This window comes from Mesoplodon densirostris, chromosome 9 (assembly GCF_025265405.1).
Source record: "Mesoplodon densirostris isolate mMesDen1 chromosome 9, mMesDen1 primary haplotype, whole genome shotgun sequence".
In the NCBI taxonomy this organism is placed as follows: domain Eukaryota; kingdom Metazoa; phylum Chordata; class Mammalia; order Artiodactyla; family Ziphiidae; genus Mesoplodon; species Mesoplodon densirostris.
The window spans coordinates 26383650-26397649 of record NC_082669.1 but is presented as its reverse complement, the minus strand read 5'-3'; the positions used below and the strand labels follow the sequence as shown (position 1 = coordinate 26397649).

Sequence of the window (14000 nt, the reverse complement as noted above, 5' to 3'; positions counted from 1 at the left end):
GGGGTGGGGTTGGAAAAGACCTAAGATAGCTTAATCCTTTAGTTCTCCCTATGATCTTTGTATTAGAGTGTCTTATATAAATTACTCCTATCACCATTTCAGCCCACACACATATGTAATTTTCCTGTGACTGTCCACTTCTTTGACCTGGCAGTGCTCAATGCTGCCTGCAGAACCACTTGGAGAGCCTTGAATACTCATGCCCAGGCACCATCCAGACCAACTGGATCAGAATTTGGGGGACCTAAGCCCAGTGTTTTGTGTGTTCTGTTCTACCTCTTTTAATTCCTGAGCTCCCCCAAGGGAGTCTAGTCAGTCAGGGATGAGAACCAGTGGCCTGTGGTACGAAGAGAAAGGGATGAAAGGCTGGGAATCTCTGCTAAAGGGGGAAAAAAGGAAACTCAGGATGGCAGAGCATTCCCTGAACATATGGCTTTCCCCTTGTGACTCCTGTTGCCCACGTTACCCGCACTACCACTTAAACCCCCAAATAACTAATCATTGGGAAAGTTTGCAAATGGAATTATGGAGCATTGTATTGGTAGCCCCCTCACTGGGGAAATCTGGGGCTTTTACTAGCACAGAGAACCCGTTAGTGTGCACTGGAGTCACCTGGAGAGCTGATTACTGAGCCACCTACACCCACCCACCCTGCCAAGTTTCTGAGTGCGCAGATCTGGGTGGAACCTGAGAAGCTACATTTCTAACAAGTTCCCAGGTGATGCTGATGCTGCTAGTTGAGGATCACTTTTTTTTTTTTTTTTTTTAATAAAGACGCTGTCCCCAGGCTAGGCTGGCAGCAACTGGGGATCAGCCAATCAGGGAAAGAAGAGGGGAGAAAAGAAGGCAGGGGTAGGCATGCGGTACCACAGCCAAGTCCATCCCTCAAGGCTGCAGCATCGCCAAGGAAAAGGGGGCAGGGCTCGGCTTCCCCCACCCACATGAGGATCACTCTTTGAGACTCGCTGCAGAAATCACAAAAGTTCTGGTAAAAATTACCTCACTTGCCACCAACCGACAGAGGTCAGGAAGCCTTTACCCTGATGCATCAGTTCTGCCATAGCCCCGCTGAATTTTTTAGCTTGGAATGAAGTTGTCACCTAACAAATTTAAGGACTAGATGTAGCCAGGCTATAACCTGAAGAGTTCTACTGGAGCCAGCGCCTCAAGGAATAGGGGTTTTACTTCATAGTTTCGGTATTGTGGATGTTGTAAGCTAGGTTCTATCCCCGAATCTGTCATAAACTAATAGCGTGACTGAGCTAGTATCTTTAACACTTAAAAATCCTAAGGTCCTACAACAGTGTGTCTAGTTTCCCCAGACAAGCCAAGCCTTTGGTTCTCAAGAAAATGAGAGCCACCTGGTGGTCAGTGATGAAATCTTTTAAAATAACCTTTGTGAGGTCATACACTTTTTTAATTAATTCATTCAGTTCATTATTAGGTAGCAACTATATGCCATGTATTATACTAGGTGTAGAAAATATGGTCCACGGTCCGAGTGGAACTTAAAGTTTTGTCCAGAGAAAGAATAGAAAGCTTTTAGGAAGAACTAGAAGGAACTAAGTCACATTGGGCTGCGGTATATTTAGGGTTCAAAAGTCCTGGTTTACGTGACCCTGGGTCTCCAGGAGGCTAGGATGGGTTGCAGCTCAAATTTACTAGACATCTCCCTCCTCAGTAAAACACCTCTGTGCAATCTCAAATCCTGAGAAGTCGCTTCCCCAGACTCCAGGGAGGAAGTGGGCCCAGCGTAGGTGGACAGAGGAAGGAAGGAGTAGGAGAATCAACTCAGAGCCCTGGTCCGTGTTCTCATCATACAGTTAGGACCTGGGAGGGGCGAGGTTCCATTGCCAGGGCATGGGCTCCAGGCTCACACGGATAGTGAGCACTAGCACTGGGCTTTGACCAGGTCCAGTAGGTGCTCCTCCTTGCTCGTGCTTCCATCAAGAAAGGATGAAGAGGGTCTTCCCTGGTGGTGCAGTGGTTAAGAATCCACCTGCCAATGCAGGGGACACGGGTTCAAGCCCTGGTCCGGGAAGATCCCACATGCCACAGAGCAACTAAGCCCACGCGCAACAACTACTGAAGCCTGCACACCTAGAGCCCGTGCTCCACAACAAGAGAAGCCATGGCAATGAGAAGCCCGCACACCGCAACGAAGAGTAGCCCCCACTCGCCTCAACTCGAGAAAGCCCACGTGCAGCAGCAAAGACCCAACGCAAAAATAAATAAATAAAAAAATTTAAAAATTGTCTAAAAAAAAAAAAAAGAGATGAAGAGGGACTTCCCTGGTGGTCAAGAGGGTAAGACTCCACACTCCCAACGGAGGGCGGCCGGGTTCAATCCCTGGTCGGCGAGCTAGATTCCCGCATGCCACAACTAAGGAGTCCACATGCACAACGAAGAGCCCGCGTGCCGCAACTAAGACCCAGCGCAGTCAAATAAATAAATATTTTTCAAAAAATTAATGCATACTTATTTTAACAAATGTGAACAGAAGAGAATCACTGTAAACAAAAGTGAATGTGCTCTTTCTCCAAACCCACTTCTTAAAGGTAACTACTGTTAAATAATTTAGCATACATCCTTTTGAAATTTTTTGATAGTTTAAAAAAATCTCAACAGTATTAAATGGCCTATCACATTTATGTATGTATTGATATATATTGAAAAAAATGTTGTATTAACTAAATAGGTTTAATAAGGAGTTCATGTTAGGTACATTGATGGCTGTTTCCTGTGGTATTTTCTAATGTACATATTTTTAAGCTGTGCCACAAAGCCAACAACTCTTACGCAGAAATTAAATTGAAAAGTAATTTAATTTTCATTATTTTAGGTTCCATTCAATCTGGCACAGGCAAATATACCTTCTCTGGTGGTAAAACAAAGAACTCTCCAGCCTCCAGATTTAGAGAAAATGTCTGTATTCCGTGAGTTCTGATAAATGGAGCATTTGCTGGTTGCATTTCATAGATCTGTTCTACTTTGTGTGTATTTCTCTTTCAGGTAAACAATTTGCATATAAAATTAATAAATCAGTAAATGAAGTGACTGCTGAGAATTCATTCAGCTGGGTACAGGGACCCAGTTACCCTTAGCTTTTGTGTCAAGAAATTATTGTTACGAGTAAGAAAGTTTATTAGGTTTAATTTGTTATATGACCTACAGTGAGGTATTTTTGTCTGCACATTAAAAAAATTATACCTACATCTAGCTGCTTCTGATCTTGAAGATTTTGCTCAGAATTCAGAAACCACCCTTATGAATATATAGTGTCCTCTATAATGCATAGTTCAGAACAGAAAGGCAGATTCCCCACCCTAGTATAAATAATGTAAAAAGAGAAAGCATGTTAGGTTCTGAGGAAGAATAACAGAAAACAGTCTTCTGACGGAAGGAGATCTGTTGTCAGCAATGTGGAATGTTCTAGTCCAGCAGCTGCTGATTTTCCAGCAGTGAAAACCCAGCTGGTGACATCACTCAGGAAAGTGACTCATCAGAGCAGTGGGATTTCATTTGTCTACTCCTCATCCCACACCATACCTTTTCTGGTGGGTACTGCAAGTTCTCTTTCGGATACAACTGCTCAACTCTCCCCATCTTTTGTCAGCTCAAGGTTTTCTCTTTTGTGGACAAGAAACAAGTTTATGGGGAATTTCGGGGGCTTTTGTTTTGGAGTTTCTACACTGCACCTACCATTTAGCCTTCAAAGGTCACACTTTGATGGGGCTAGCTCTTCTATTTTCCCTAAAAGCTGCTTTCATCTGCCCTCTAAGGACCAGGCCTGACGTTGCTAGGGTGTGTTCCAGAGTAGAGCAGGAGGCAGTGGTCATTCTTTGATTCTTTAGGCCCAACAGGGGGCCTTTCCACGTGCCCATCAAGCCCACAAACTTGGTCTTCCCAGGATTCAGTGACCAGGCATTGTGATGTTTTCACTGTACTAACTTTGAAACAAGGAGCACACAGGTTACTATGCTCAGGAGAAGGTACTCTACCATTGTTAAAATTCAATAAATATTAATAGATGACTGACACACGTAATGTTCCAATTACAACTCTCCAGACTGATCCAGGTTCCCAGAAGAAGAGCTAAACTCTCCATAACTGGCAGTTTTTCAGTTCCCTGTGCTAGAACTATTTATTTTGTGGCATTATAGACTTACTTACAGGCAAAGAGTGGTAACAGTTAAGAAAATATGACTATTCTGCCATGGCAGTTTCTGGATCCTTTATTTGGGTCCTGGGGATTCTGAATACATCAAGGTAAAAGCAAATCACGCTTGTATAAGAAATAGATACAGACAATTCATAGAAAAAAAGTTATACAAATGGTTCATAGTTATATGTTCAATCTCATTCATAAGAGAAATGAAAATTTAAGCTATACTGAGATACCATTTCCCACCTACCAGATGACGAAAAAAAAAAAAACAACAACCCAACAGTCTGACAACAAACTCCATTGGCAATCACTGGCAATTCTGTGGGTAAACAGGCACATTCATATATTGCTGTGGGACCACAAAATCCCCCGTGAAAACATTTGGCAATACCTAGCAACATTACCTAAGAAGCTACCCTTTGATCCAGCAATTCCATTTCTAGGAACCTACCCAAAAGATTTAATGATTAAATGATTAATGATTAAATGATCATGTCATTTTGACCAAATGTCTGTGTTAAACTATTACATACTATAATCCTAACCTTTTCTTTTACAGCAAGCTGAGAAACTTTTTACTTGGAATAACAAGAGAATTTCTTATACTTTTGTCTTTTCACTGACTACAAGTCAATTTGAGGAGCCTCAGAATATTGTTTAAAACAAAACTATAGGATGCTCGCTTCGGCAGCACATATACTAAAATTGGAACAATACAGAGAAGATTAGCATGGCCCCTGCGCAAGGATGATACGCAAATTCGTGAAGCGTTCCATATTTTTTGAATGGGTAAAGAAGATGTGGCACATATATAAAATGGAATATTACTCATCCATAAAAAGGAACAAAATTGAGTTATTTGTAGTGAGGCGGATGGACCTAGAGACTGTCATACAGAGTGAAGTAAGTCAGAAAGAGAAAAATAAATGCCGTATGCTAACACATATATATGGTATCTAAAAAAAAAAAAAAAAAAGGTTCTGAAGAACCTAGGGGCAGGACAGGAATAAAGACGCAGACGTAGAGAATGAACTTGAGGACACGGGGAGAGGGAAGGGTAAGCTGGGATGAAGTGAGAGAGTGGCATAGACTTATATATACTACCGAATGTAAAATAGATAGCTAGTGGGAAGCAGCCGCATAGAACAGGGAGATCAGTTCAGTGCTTTCTGTCCACCTAGAGGGCTGGGATAGGGATGGTGGGAGACGCAAGAGGGAGGAGATATGGGGATATATGTATATGTATAGCTGATTCACTTTGTTATAAAGCAGAAACTAACACACCATTGTAAAGCAATTATACTCCAATAAAGATGTTTAAAAAAAAAAAAGAAACTATAGGGACTTCCCTGGTGGTCCAGTGGTTAAGAATCCACCTTCCAATGCAGGGGAAACAGGTTCCATCCCTGGTTGGGGAACTAAGATCCCACATGCTGCGGAGCAACTAAACCCGAGAGCACCGTAACTACTGAGCCCGCACGCCGCAGCGAAGATCCTGTGTGCTGCAACTAAGACCTGATGCAGCCAAATAAATAAATAAACATTTTAAAAAATAAAAAGAAACTATAGACAGGTGGGGTTTTTTTTAATAATCAGATGGCATTCTATACACTATTTTATCTCTTGCTTTTCTTTTTTTTTAATTTATTTTTGGCTGTGTTGGGTCTTCTTTGCTGTGTGTAGGCTTTCTCTAGTTGCAGCGAGTGGGGGCTACGCTTCGTTGTGGTGCGTGGGCTTCTCATTGCGGTGGCTTCTCTTGTTGCGGAGCATGGGCTCTAGGCACACAGGCTTCAGTGGTTGTGGCATGTGGGCTCAGTAGTTGTGGCTTGCAGGCTCTAGAGCTCAGGCTCAGTAGTTGTGGCGCATGGGCTTCGTTGCTCTGCGGCACGTGGGATCTTCCTGGGCCAGGAAGAACCCACGTCCCCTGCATTGGCAGGCGGATTCTTAACCACTGTGCCACCAGGGAAGCCCTCTCTTTAACTTTTAAAATAGATGTTTGCATATTTCAAAATCAAAAGAATATGAAAAGGAAATTGAGAAGTCTTGTTTTTAACTGTCTCCATCCATCCCCAACCTTCCCACAGGTAGTGTTTGTTCTAGACAGTCCCATTTTTGTCTGTTGTCTCAGTGTCCCATTTGTCCAAGATTTAGCATTTGCCCAAGACTTTCATTTATTAAAAGGTAATATTTCTACTTTTATGAAAATAAGCAGAGATGAGTTTTAAAATCGAGAAATGTGAGTCCTCCAACTTCATTCTTTTTCAAGATTATTTTGGCTATTCTTGCTCTCTTATATTCCCATATGAATTTTAGGATGGTTTTGTCAATGAGTACAAAGAAGCAAGCTGAGATTCTGGTTGGATCTTTAATTTTTTTCACCAATGTTTTGTAGTTTTCAAAGTATGTCTTGTGCTTCTTTTGTGAAATTTTTTCCCAAGTACTTTATTTTTTTAGATACTATCATAAATGGAAGTGCTTTTCAGTTTATTCATTGCTAATATATGGAATACAATTGACTTTTTTAAGATTTATTTTATTATTTATTTTTTAATTTATTTTGGCACGTTGGGTCTTAGTTGTGGCACGCGGGATCTTCACTGAGGAATGCGGGATCTTTCATTGTGGCATGTGGGTTTCTCTCTAGTTGTGGTGTGCAGGGTCCAGCTCAGTAGTTGTGGCACGTGGTCTTAGTTGCCCCATGGCATGTGGGATCTTAGTTCCCTGACCAGGGATCGAATCCACGTCCCTTGCATTGTAAGGTGGATTCTTCACCACTGAACCACCAGGGAAGTCCCACAATTGACTTTTTTTTTTTTTTTTTTTTTTTTTTTTTGGCGGTACGCGGGCCTCTCACTGTTGTGGCCTCTCCCGTTGCGGAGCACAGGCTCCGGACGCGCAGGCTCAGTGGCCATGGCTCACAGGCCCAGCTGCTCCGCGGCATGTGGGATCTTCCCGGACCGGGGCACGAACCCGTGTCCCCTGCATCGGCAGGTGGACTGTCAACCACTGCGCCACCAGGGAAGCCCGACTTTTTTTTAGGCTTTTTTTTTTTAATTTATTTTTGGCTCTTTTGGGTCTTCCTTGCTGCACATGGGCTTTCTCCAGTTGCATCAAGTGGGGGCTACTCTTCATTGCGGTGTGCGGGCTTCTCATTGTGGTGGCTTCTCTTGTTTTGGAGCACAGGCTCTAGGTGCGTGGGCTTCAGTACTTGTGGCACACAGGCTCAGCTGTTGTGGCTCGTGGGCTCTAGAGCACAGGCTCAGCAGTTGTGGCGCACAGGCTTCGTTGCTCTGAGACATGTGGGATCTTCCAGGACCACGGATCGAACCCGTGCCCCCTGCAATGGCAGGTGGATTCTTTTTTTTCTTTTTGAATTTTTGAAATTTATTTTATTATTTATACAACAGGTTATTAGTTGTCTATTTTATACATATTAGTGTATATGTCAATCCCAATCTCCCAATTCATCCACCACCACCACCACCACCACCACCCACACCAGGCAGGTGGATCCTTAACTACTGTGCCATCAGAGAAGTCCCCCACAATTGACTTTTGTGTATTGTTCTCATATCCTGCAATCCTGCTGCACTTGTTTCTTAGTTTCAATAGCTTTAAAAAAATTTTTTTTATTATATTTATTTATTTTTGGCTACATTGAGTGTTCGCTGATGCACGCGGGCTTTCTCCAGTTGCAGTGAGCAGGGGCTACTCTTCGTTGTGGTGTGTGCGCTTCTCATCATGGTGGCTTCTCTTGTTGTGGAGCACAGGCTGTAGGCACACGGGCTTCAGTAGTTGTGGCACACAGGCTTCAGTAGTTGTGGCACGCAGGTTCAGTAGTTGTGGTCACGGCCTTAGTTGCTCCGCGGCATGTGGGAACTTCCCGGACCAGAGCTCAAACCCGTGTCCCTTGCTTTGGCAGGTGAATTCTTAACCACAGCACCACCAGGGAAGTCCCAAGATTTTTTTTTTTGATGTGGACCATTTTTAAAGTCTTATTGAATTTGTTACAATATGGTTTCTGTTTTATGTTTTGATCTTTTGGCTGCAAGGCATGTGGGACCCTAGCTCTCCAACCAGGGATCGAACCCACACCCCCTGCATTGGAAGGCAACATCATAACCACTGGACCACCAGGGAAGTCCCTCAATAGCTTTTCAGTGGATTCCTTAAGATTTTCCATACATACAAGATCATGTCATCTGTGAAGAGATAACTCTTTTTCCTTTCCAATCTGGATGCCTTTTATTTTTTTCTTGCCTAATTGCCCTTACTAGAAGCTCCAGTACAATGTTAAATAAAAGTGGCAAGAGTAGACATCCTCATGTTGTTCCGGATCTCAGGAGTGAGTATTCTTTTACTATTAAGTATGATATTAGCTGTGGGTTTTTCAGATGACATATATCAGGTTAAAGAAGTTCCCTTCTAATCCTAGCTGTTGAATGTTTTTTTGATGAAGAGTGCTGCATTTTGTTATATGCTTTTCCTGCCTCCATTGAGATGATCATGTGGTCTTTGTCCGTTACTCTATTAATATGGCATATTGATTGGATTAAAAGGATATTGGCCAGTGGGATTTTTTGTTGTTGTATCTTTGTCTCATTTTGGTATTAGAGTAACACTGGCATTATATAATGAATGGGGAAATGTACCCTTCTATCTCTTGGAAGAGTTTGTGATAGATTGGTATTAATTCTTTTTTAAACATTTGATAGAATTCAACTGGGCTTTTCTTTGTAGGAAGATTTTGTCACTAATTTAATTTCTTTACTTGTCATAGGTCTATCAGATTTTCTATTTTTTTCTTGAGTCAGTTTCAGTAGTTTATTATATCTTTCTAGGAATTTGCCCATTTCATCTAGGTTATTTAATTTGCTGGCACACAACTGTTCAAAAGTACTGATAGTCCTTTTTATTTCTGTAAGGTCAGTAGTGATTTCCCCTTTAACTTCTTAGTAATTTGAATCTTTTTTTCTTGTTCAGTCTAAAGATTTGTCAATTTTGTTGAACTTTACAAAGAACCAACTTTTGATTTCATTAATTTTCCTATTGTTTCTCTATTTCATTTTCCTCTCTAATCTTTTTTTTCTTCATTCTGCTTGCTTTTTGTTTGCTCTTCTTTTTTGTCTTACTGTTTAGGTAAGCAATGCATGCACACTGCACAAATTCAAGATGACCCAAGGTTTTTGTAAGGAAACTATTTTCCTGTAAATATATTTGCTGCCCCTCTCCTTTACTTTGGATTTGCTTCAACATAATCCAGTGAGGGGAGGGGCAGATGTAAATATGAATGTAAAATAAAACAAAAGTGGCCACGAGTTGATGATCATTACAGTTGTGTGAAGGGAACATCAGGTTCATTTTACTATTTTTACTTTGTATATGTTTAAAACTTTCCATAATAAAAAACTGCAAATATATATATCATAGGCTTATCAGCCAAGGTCCATTCAGGTCGCAGAAAACACACCAGTTATTTGAACAGAGAACTAACAAAGTATTGATAACTGGATACAAAGTTAACTGTTAAAGGGTAAAAAGAGAACTCTAAGGTGTCATAGAGGTTAACAAATAGCAGTTACCTTGAAGAAACAAAGGGAAAACCTTAGAAACCTAGAGGAAGGGCCCTGTGAAGCTAGGAAGAACTCAAACCTCTGAGGAAGGAGCTGGCTGGTTGCTCGTGAAGGGGGAGGGAGCAGTGAGGCTGGTTTCACAAATGTTGGAAAAGCTGATTTAGCTGCTCCTACCAAAGGAACTGCTGCTGCCAGAGTAAAGAAGCATTGGCTGGGTGATGATGCTCGGAGGAACAGAAAGCACACAGAAAGGAAAAAGTCCCTTCTCCCTCCTCCACTCTTGGAGTTTCCCTCTAGTGCTCCCTACTGGCAAAGCCTAGCAGGGAAGCAGAAGGCAAAGCAGAAATGTTTGCAGAGTCCCAGCCTCAGAATCACAAAGCTGAATGTAGGTAGGTGGATACTGCATCCTGATTGACCTCATTAGAACCTGGCAGGTTCTGGCTCATGGAAATAGCTGCCCAGCCACTGGGATCTAGCATAAACCTCCAGAGATTTTTTTTTTTTTTTTGGCTGCACCGGGTCTTAGTTGAGGCACAATGGATCTTCGCTGCAGCATGAGGACTTTCTTAGTTGCGGCATGTGGACTCTTAGTGCAGCATGCATGTGGGATCTAGTTCCCCAACCAGGGATTGAACCCGGGCCCCCTGCAATGGGAGCTCGGAGTCTTACCCACTGGACCACCAGGGAAGAGCAGGGTTGTTTTAAAAAATAAAAAGAATTTGACTGTCCTTTACTAGACTGACTAGAAGAAAATTTCTGTCTCTTAAAGGCTTTATAATATCTGGGGGGAGTACTGCAGTGTTAAAGGGAAATTTAAAACTGAACACAGGGATTAAAAACTCCTGGAATCAGGGCTTCCCTGGTGGCGCAGTGGTTGAGAATCCACCTGCCGATGCAGGGGACATGGGTTCATGCCCCGGTCCAAGAAGATCCCACATGCCGCGGAGCGGCTGGGCCCGTGAGCCATGGCCGCTGAGCCTGCACATCCGGAGCCTGTGCTCCGCAACGGGAGAGGCCACAACAGTGAGAGGCCCGCGTACCGCAAAAAAAAAAAAACCAACTCCTGGAATCTATGTAATCATTAAGGCTCTCCTCTCTAAAGGCTAAAATATTTTTACTATACTGACAACACTGGCTGCCTATGCATAGGTAAAATGGATAACTGGAGAAGGGATGGGAGGAGTCTTTTCACTGTACAGCCTTTGTACCTTTAAATTTTTGTACATGTGAATATACTGCCCTATCAAAAAGTGACTAAATTTTTGCAGAGAAAAGCCATCGTCTTATATCAGGCTTCCCAGCAGACTCTAATTGCCTTCAAGAAGTTTACTGTGATTCCACAGTAACACTCTTGGCAACATTACTATAAGAAAATGAAGGAAGCAGGATTAAGTAGAGGGAGAAGTTGAACTGCCATACAGTTCAAGCACTGGTGTTAATCACACAGAAAATTCTGGAGCTGGAACGGCCCTGCAGAGTTGCCCCAAATTAAGGCAAAGCAGCTGTGCAGTTATCCCACTTCCACCAGTCATTGGAAGTAGGATGACCGCTGAAAAGGGGTTAACCTTGGGTGATGCAGCTCCTTCTGGCTGAGTACAATTCCTGGCAAGAGACTACCGGGCAATGATCAGACAATGCTCTCAGGAGCTGAAGGAATAAGTGCCTCCGTTTTGAAAAGGGCTTTGGAACTCTGTAGTACTATACTATATACTATATATACTATATATTATACTATACTGGTGGTTCTCACATTTTAGTGTGCACCAGAATCCCCTGCAGGGCTTGATGAGCCCCACCCCAATTTCTGATTCAGTAGGTGTGGTTGGGGGTCAGAATCTGCATTTCTAACAAGTTCTAGGTGGTGCTGATGCTGCTGCCTAGGGACCACACTATGAGAAGCATTCCACTGTATCTTACTGGGTTGAATCCAGCAAAGCTGAATCATTTGTTAATGTTTGGTATTTATAATTTATAGATGCTAGTACCTAAGATTCTCTGGTTAGATGTGCTCCTTATGAGCTCATGCTGCCTTCTTTGCAACCCTAGTTCACTGTAAATTACTCTTTATTCACTAACACACTTGCTTTATAAAATAGTTAATAGGTAGTTTTTCTGTTTACAGATGCCAGAAAACTTCCATCCATTTTCCTTCAGTCTGTGGGTCTCAATATATTTCATTCATCTCTAAACAGAATGTATAAATCACTAAAGGGATTACTATTGTCTGTGATGAGAACCAGTTTCTGTCAATCTGACTCCATTTTCATCAAAATTTGAATCAATGACACGAAGGCTAAGGGGTAGAGAGTGGCAAGTGAGAAAACGAATTTCCTGTTAAGGAAAGAAGTTAACATTTATTGGATATTTATTACACGCTAGGTACAGTGCTAAATACTTTCTCATACATTATTGAATTAGTGCTCGGTCACAACCTGTAAAATAGGTATTGCTATTTTCAGTTTTACAAATGACAAAATAGATAATATTAAATCCCTCACCCAGATCACACAACTAGTAAGTAAAGGAGTCTGGATTCAAACTCAAGTCTTTCCACAGACCACACTGCCTATCTAAGTGGCCTAAAAATGAGTTAGTATTCTTTCTTTTCATTAGCCAAGTGACATTTTCATGGTACTAGGTACTGTACCAAGCAAAGAATGACAACCTAAAAAAAGAGTTCTGCGCGCCAAGGGAGACCAACACAATTCAGCATGACAAGGACTGATGACAGTAGAATACACTGGGTCATACAGGGCACTTAATCCAAATCAGGGATGTCAAGGAAGACATACTGAAGAAACTGATGTCTGGGTTGGCCCTTGAAGGATAATTAAAAGTTAGCCAGGGAGAAGCTGAGACTTAGGACTGTTTCAAGCAAAGGCAAGATGGAGTTTCAGGGGTGGTAGGGAGAAGCAACAAAACATAAGATGAGCAGGGGCCAGAAGAAGGTAGGGCTTTCTATGCCATGCTAAGGGTTTGAATTTTGTTCTCAAGTCAGTGAAATTAAAGGAAAATATAGTAAGATTTGTATTTTAGAAAGAGTGGAGGGTGCAATGAAGGAGGAAGAGAATAGGACATTAGTTAACAGGTTTTTGCAGTGATCCAGGAGAAAAATGACAAAGGCTAAACTGAATCAGTGGCAATACACACAGCACAAAAAAAGCCAGATTTGATATTCAGGAAGTAGAGGGATCTGGTCAGAATTACAGCAGCCAAACTAGCCTGCTTTAAGTCCCTTCACCAGGGACAAGTCTTTCTCACTTCAAGAGCCTTTATACTTGCTTTTTCTTCGTGGAACACTGCTAAATTACACCCTTTCTAAATTCCATTTACTCTGCTTCTGTCTCTCAAAGCACTCTGTTTCTTCCCTTCCATGCACTTGCATTTCTTGTAATTCACACATTTGCCTGTTTACTTCTTTAACATCTGACCCCTGCTGTCAAGGACCGTTAGGGCAGGGACAGGTCTATTTTGCCAACCCCTGAATACCCAATACCCAGCACAGCGCCTCCAAACAGTGCCAACAAATCACTCGGTGACTGTTTGACGGTGAACTCACAGGTGGATGCCTTGGCAGACGTGTAATGCCAGTCACTAAGACCAGAAACAGGAAAGGAGGGGCAGCGATTAACAATGGTTACTGCTTACTGAATTAACTCCCAACTCTTCCACCTACTTGTCGGGTTTTCCATTCATCTGGGCACACTGCTCTCTGCCTCCACCTTGACAGGCCCCTCCTTCCTCACGCTCGAATACACCTTCACTCGCATTTTTCCAAACTCTTACTTAGACGCTCAGCCCCTTCCTCTCCTCGAACTCAAGTTACATTTCCTTAAAGACTCAGGGTCCCCCGTGTCAGACGAAAGAGAAATCTCACTTTGGGACAGCATCTGCCCACCTGGTGATACTTCTGAAATGCCCGCCTGGGGAAATCCCGCCAGGACCAAATCTCCGAGGGGACGGACGGCTCCGCACACCCGGAACGCTGCCCGGCGCGGTCAGTGCAGACAACTGTGAAAAGAAGCAAAGGTTTCAAACTGCAGCGGGTGAGAACTGGCCCCGAGCCCGGGCCTGGGCCCCGGCGACCGCGGGCTGTGCCGTCCCGGGGACAACCGGGCCAGCACGCCGCCTGGGGGGTGGGGGGTGGGGAGGGCAGCCGGGGGGAGCGGCCATGGGCAGACAAGCCCTCCTTCGCGCCCGTCCCTCAACTTCGCAGCGGGAGCGGGGACGCCGACCCCATTTTCGAGTTTCTTTCCTTT

General features: G+C 43.0%; 1 non-coding gene across 1 annotated transcript; it reads left to right on the top strand.

Moving 5' to 3' along the window:
* The first annotated feature begins 4843 nt into the window (after nt 1-4843).
* On the top strand, nt 4844-4950 carry LOC132496522 (U6 spliceosomal RNA). The gene has a single exon (XR_009533423.1). It is a non-coding gene; the product is annotated as a U6 spliceosomal RNA (small nuclear RNA).
* The last annotated feature ends 9050 nt before the right edge of the window (nt 4951-14000 follow it).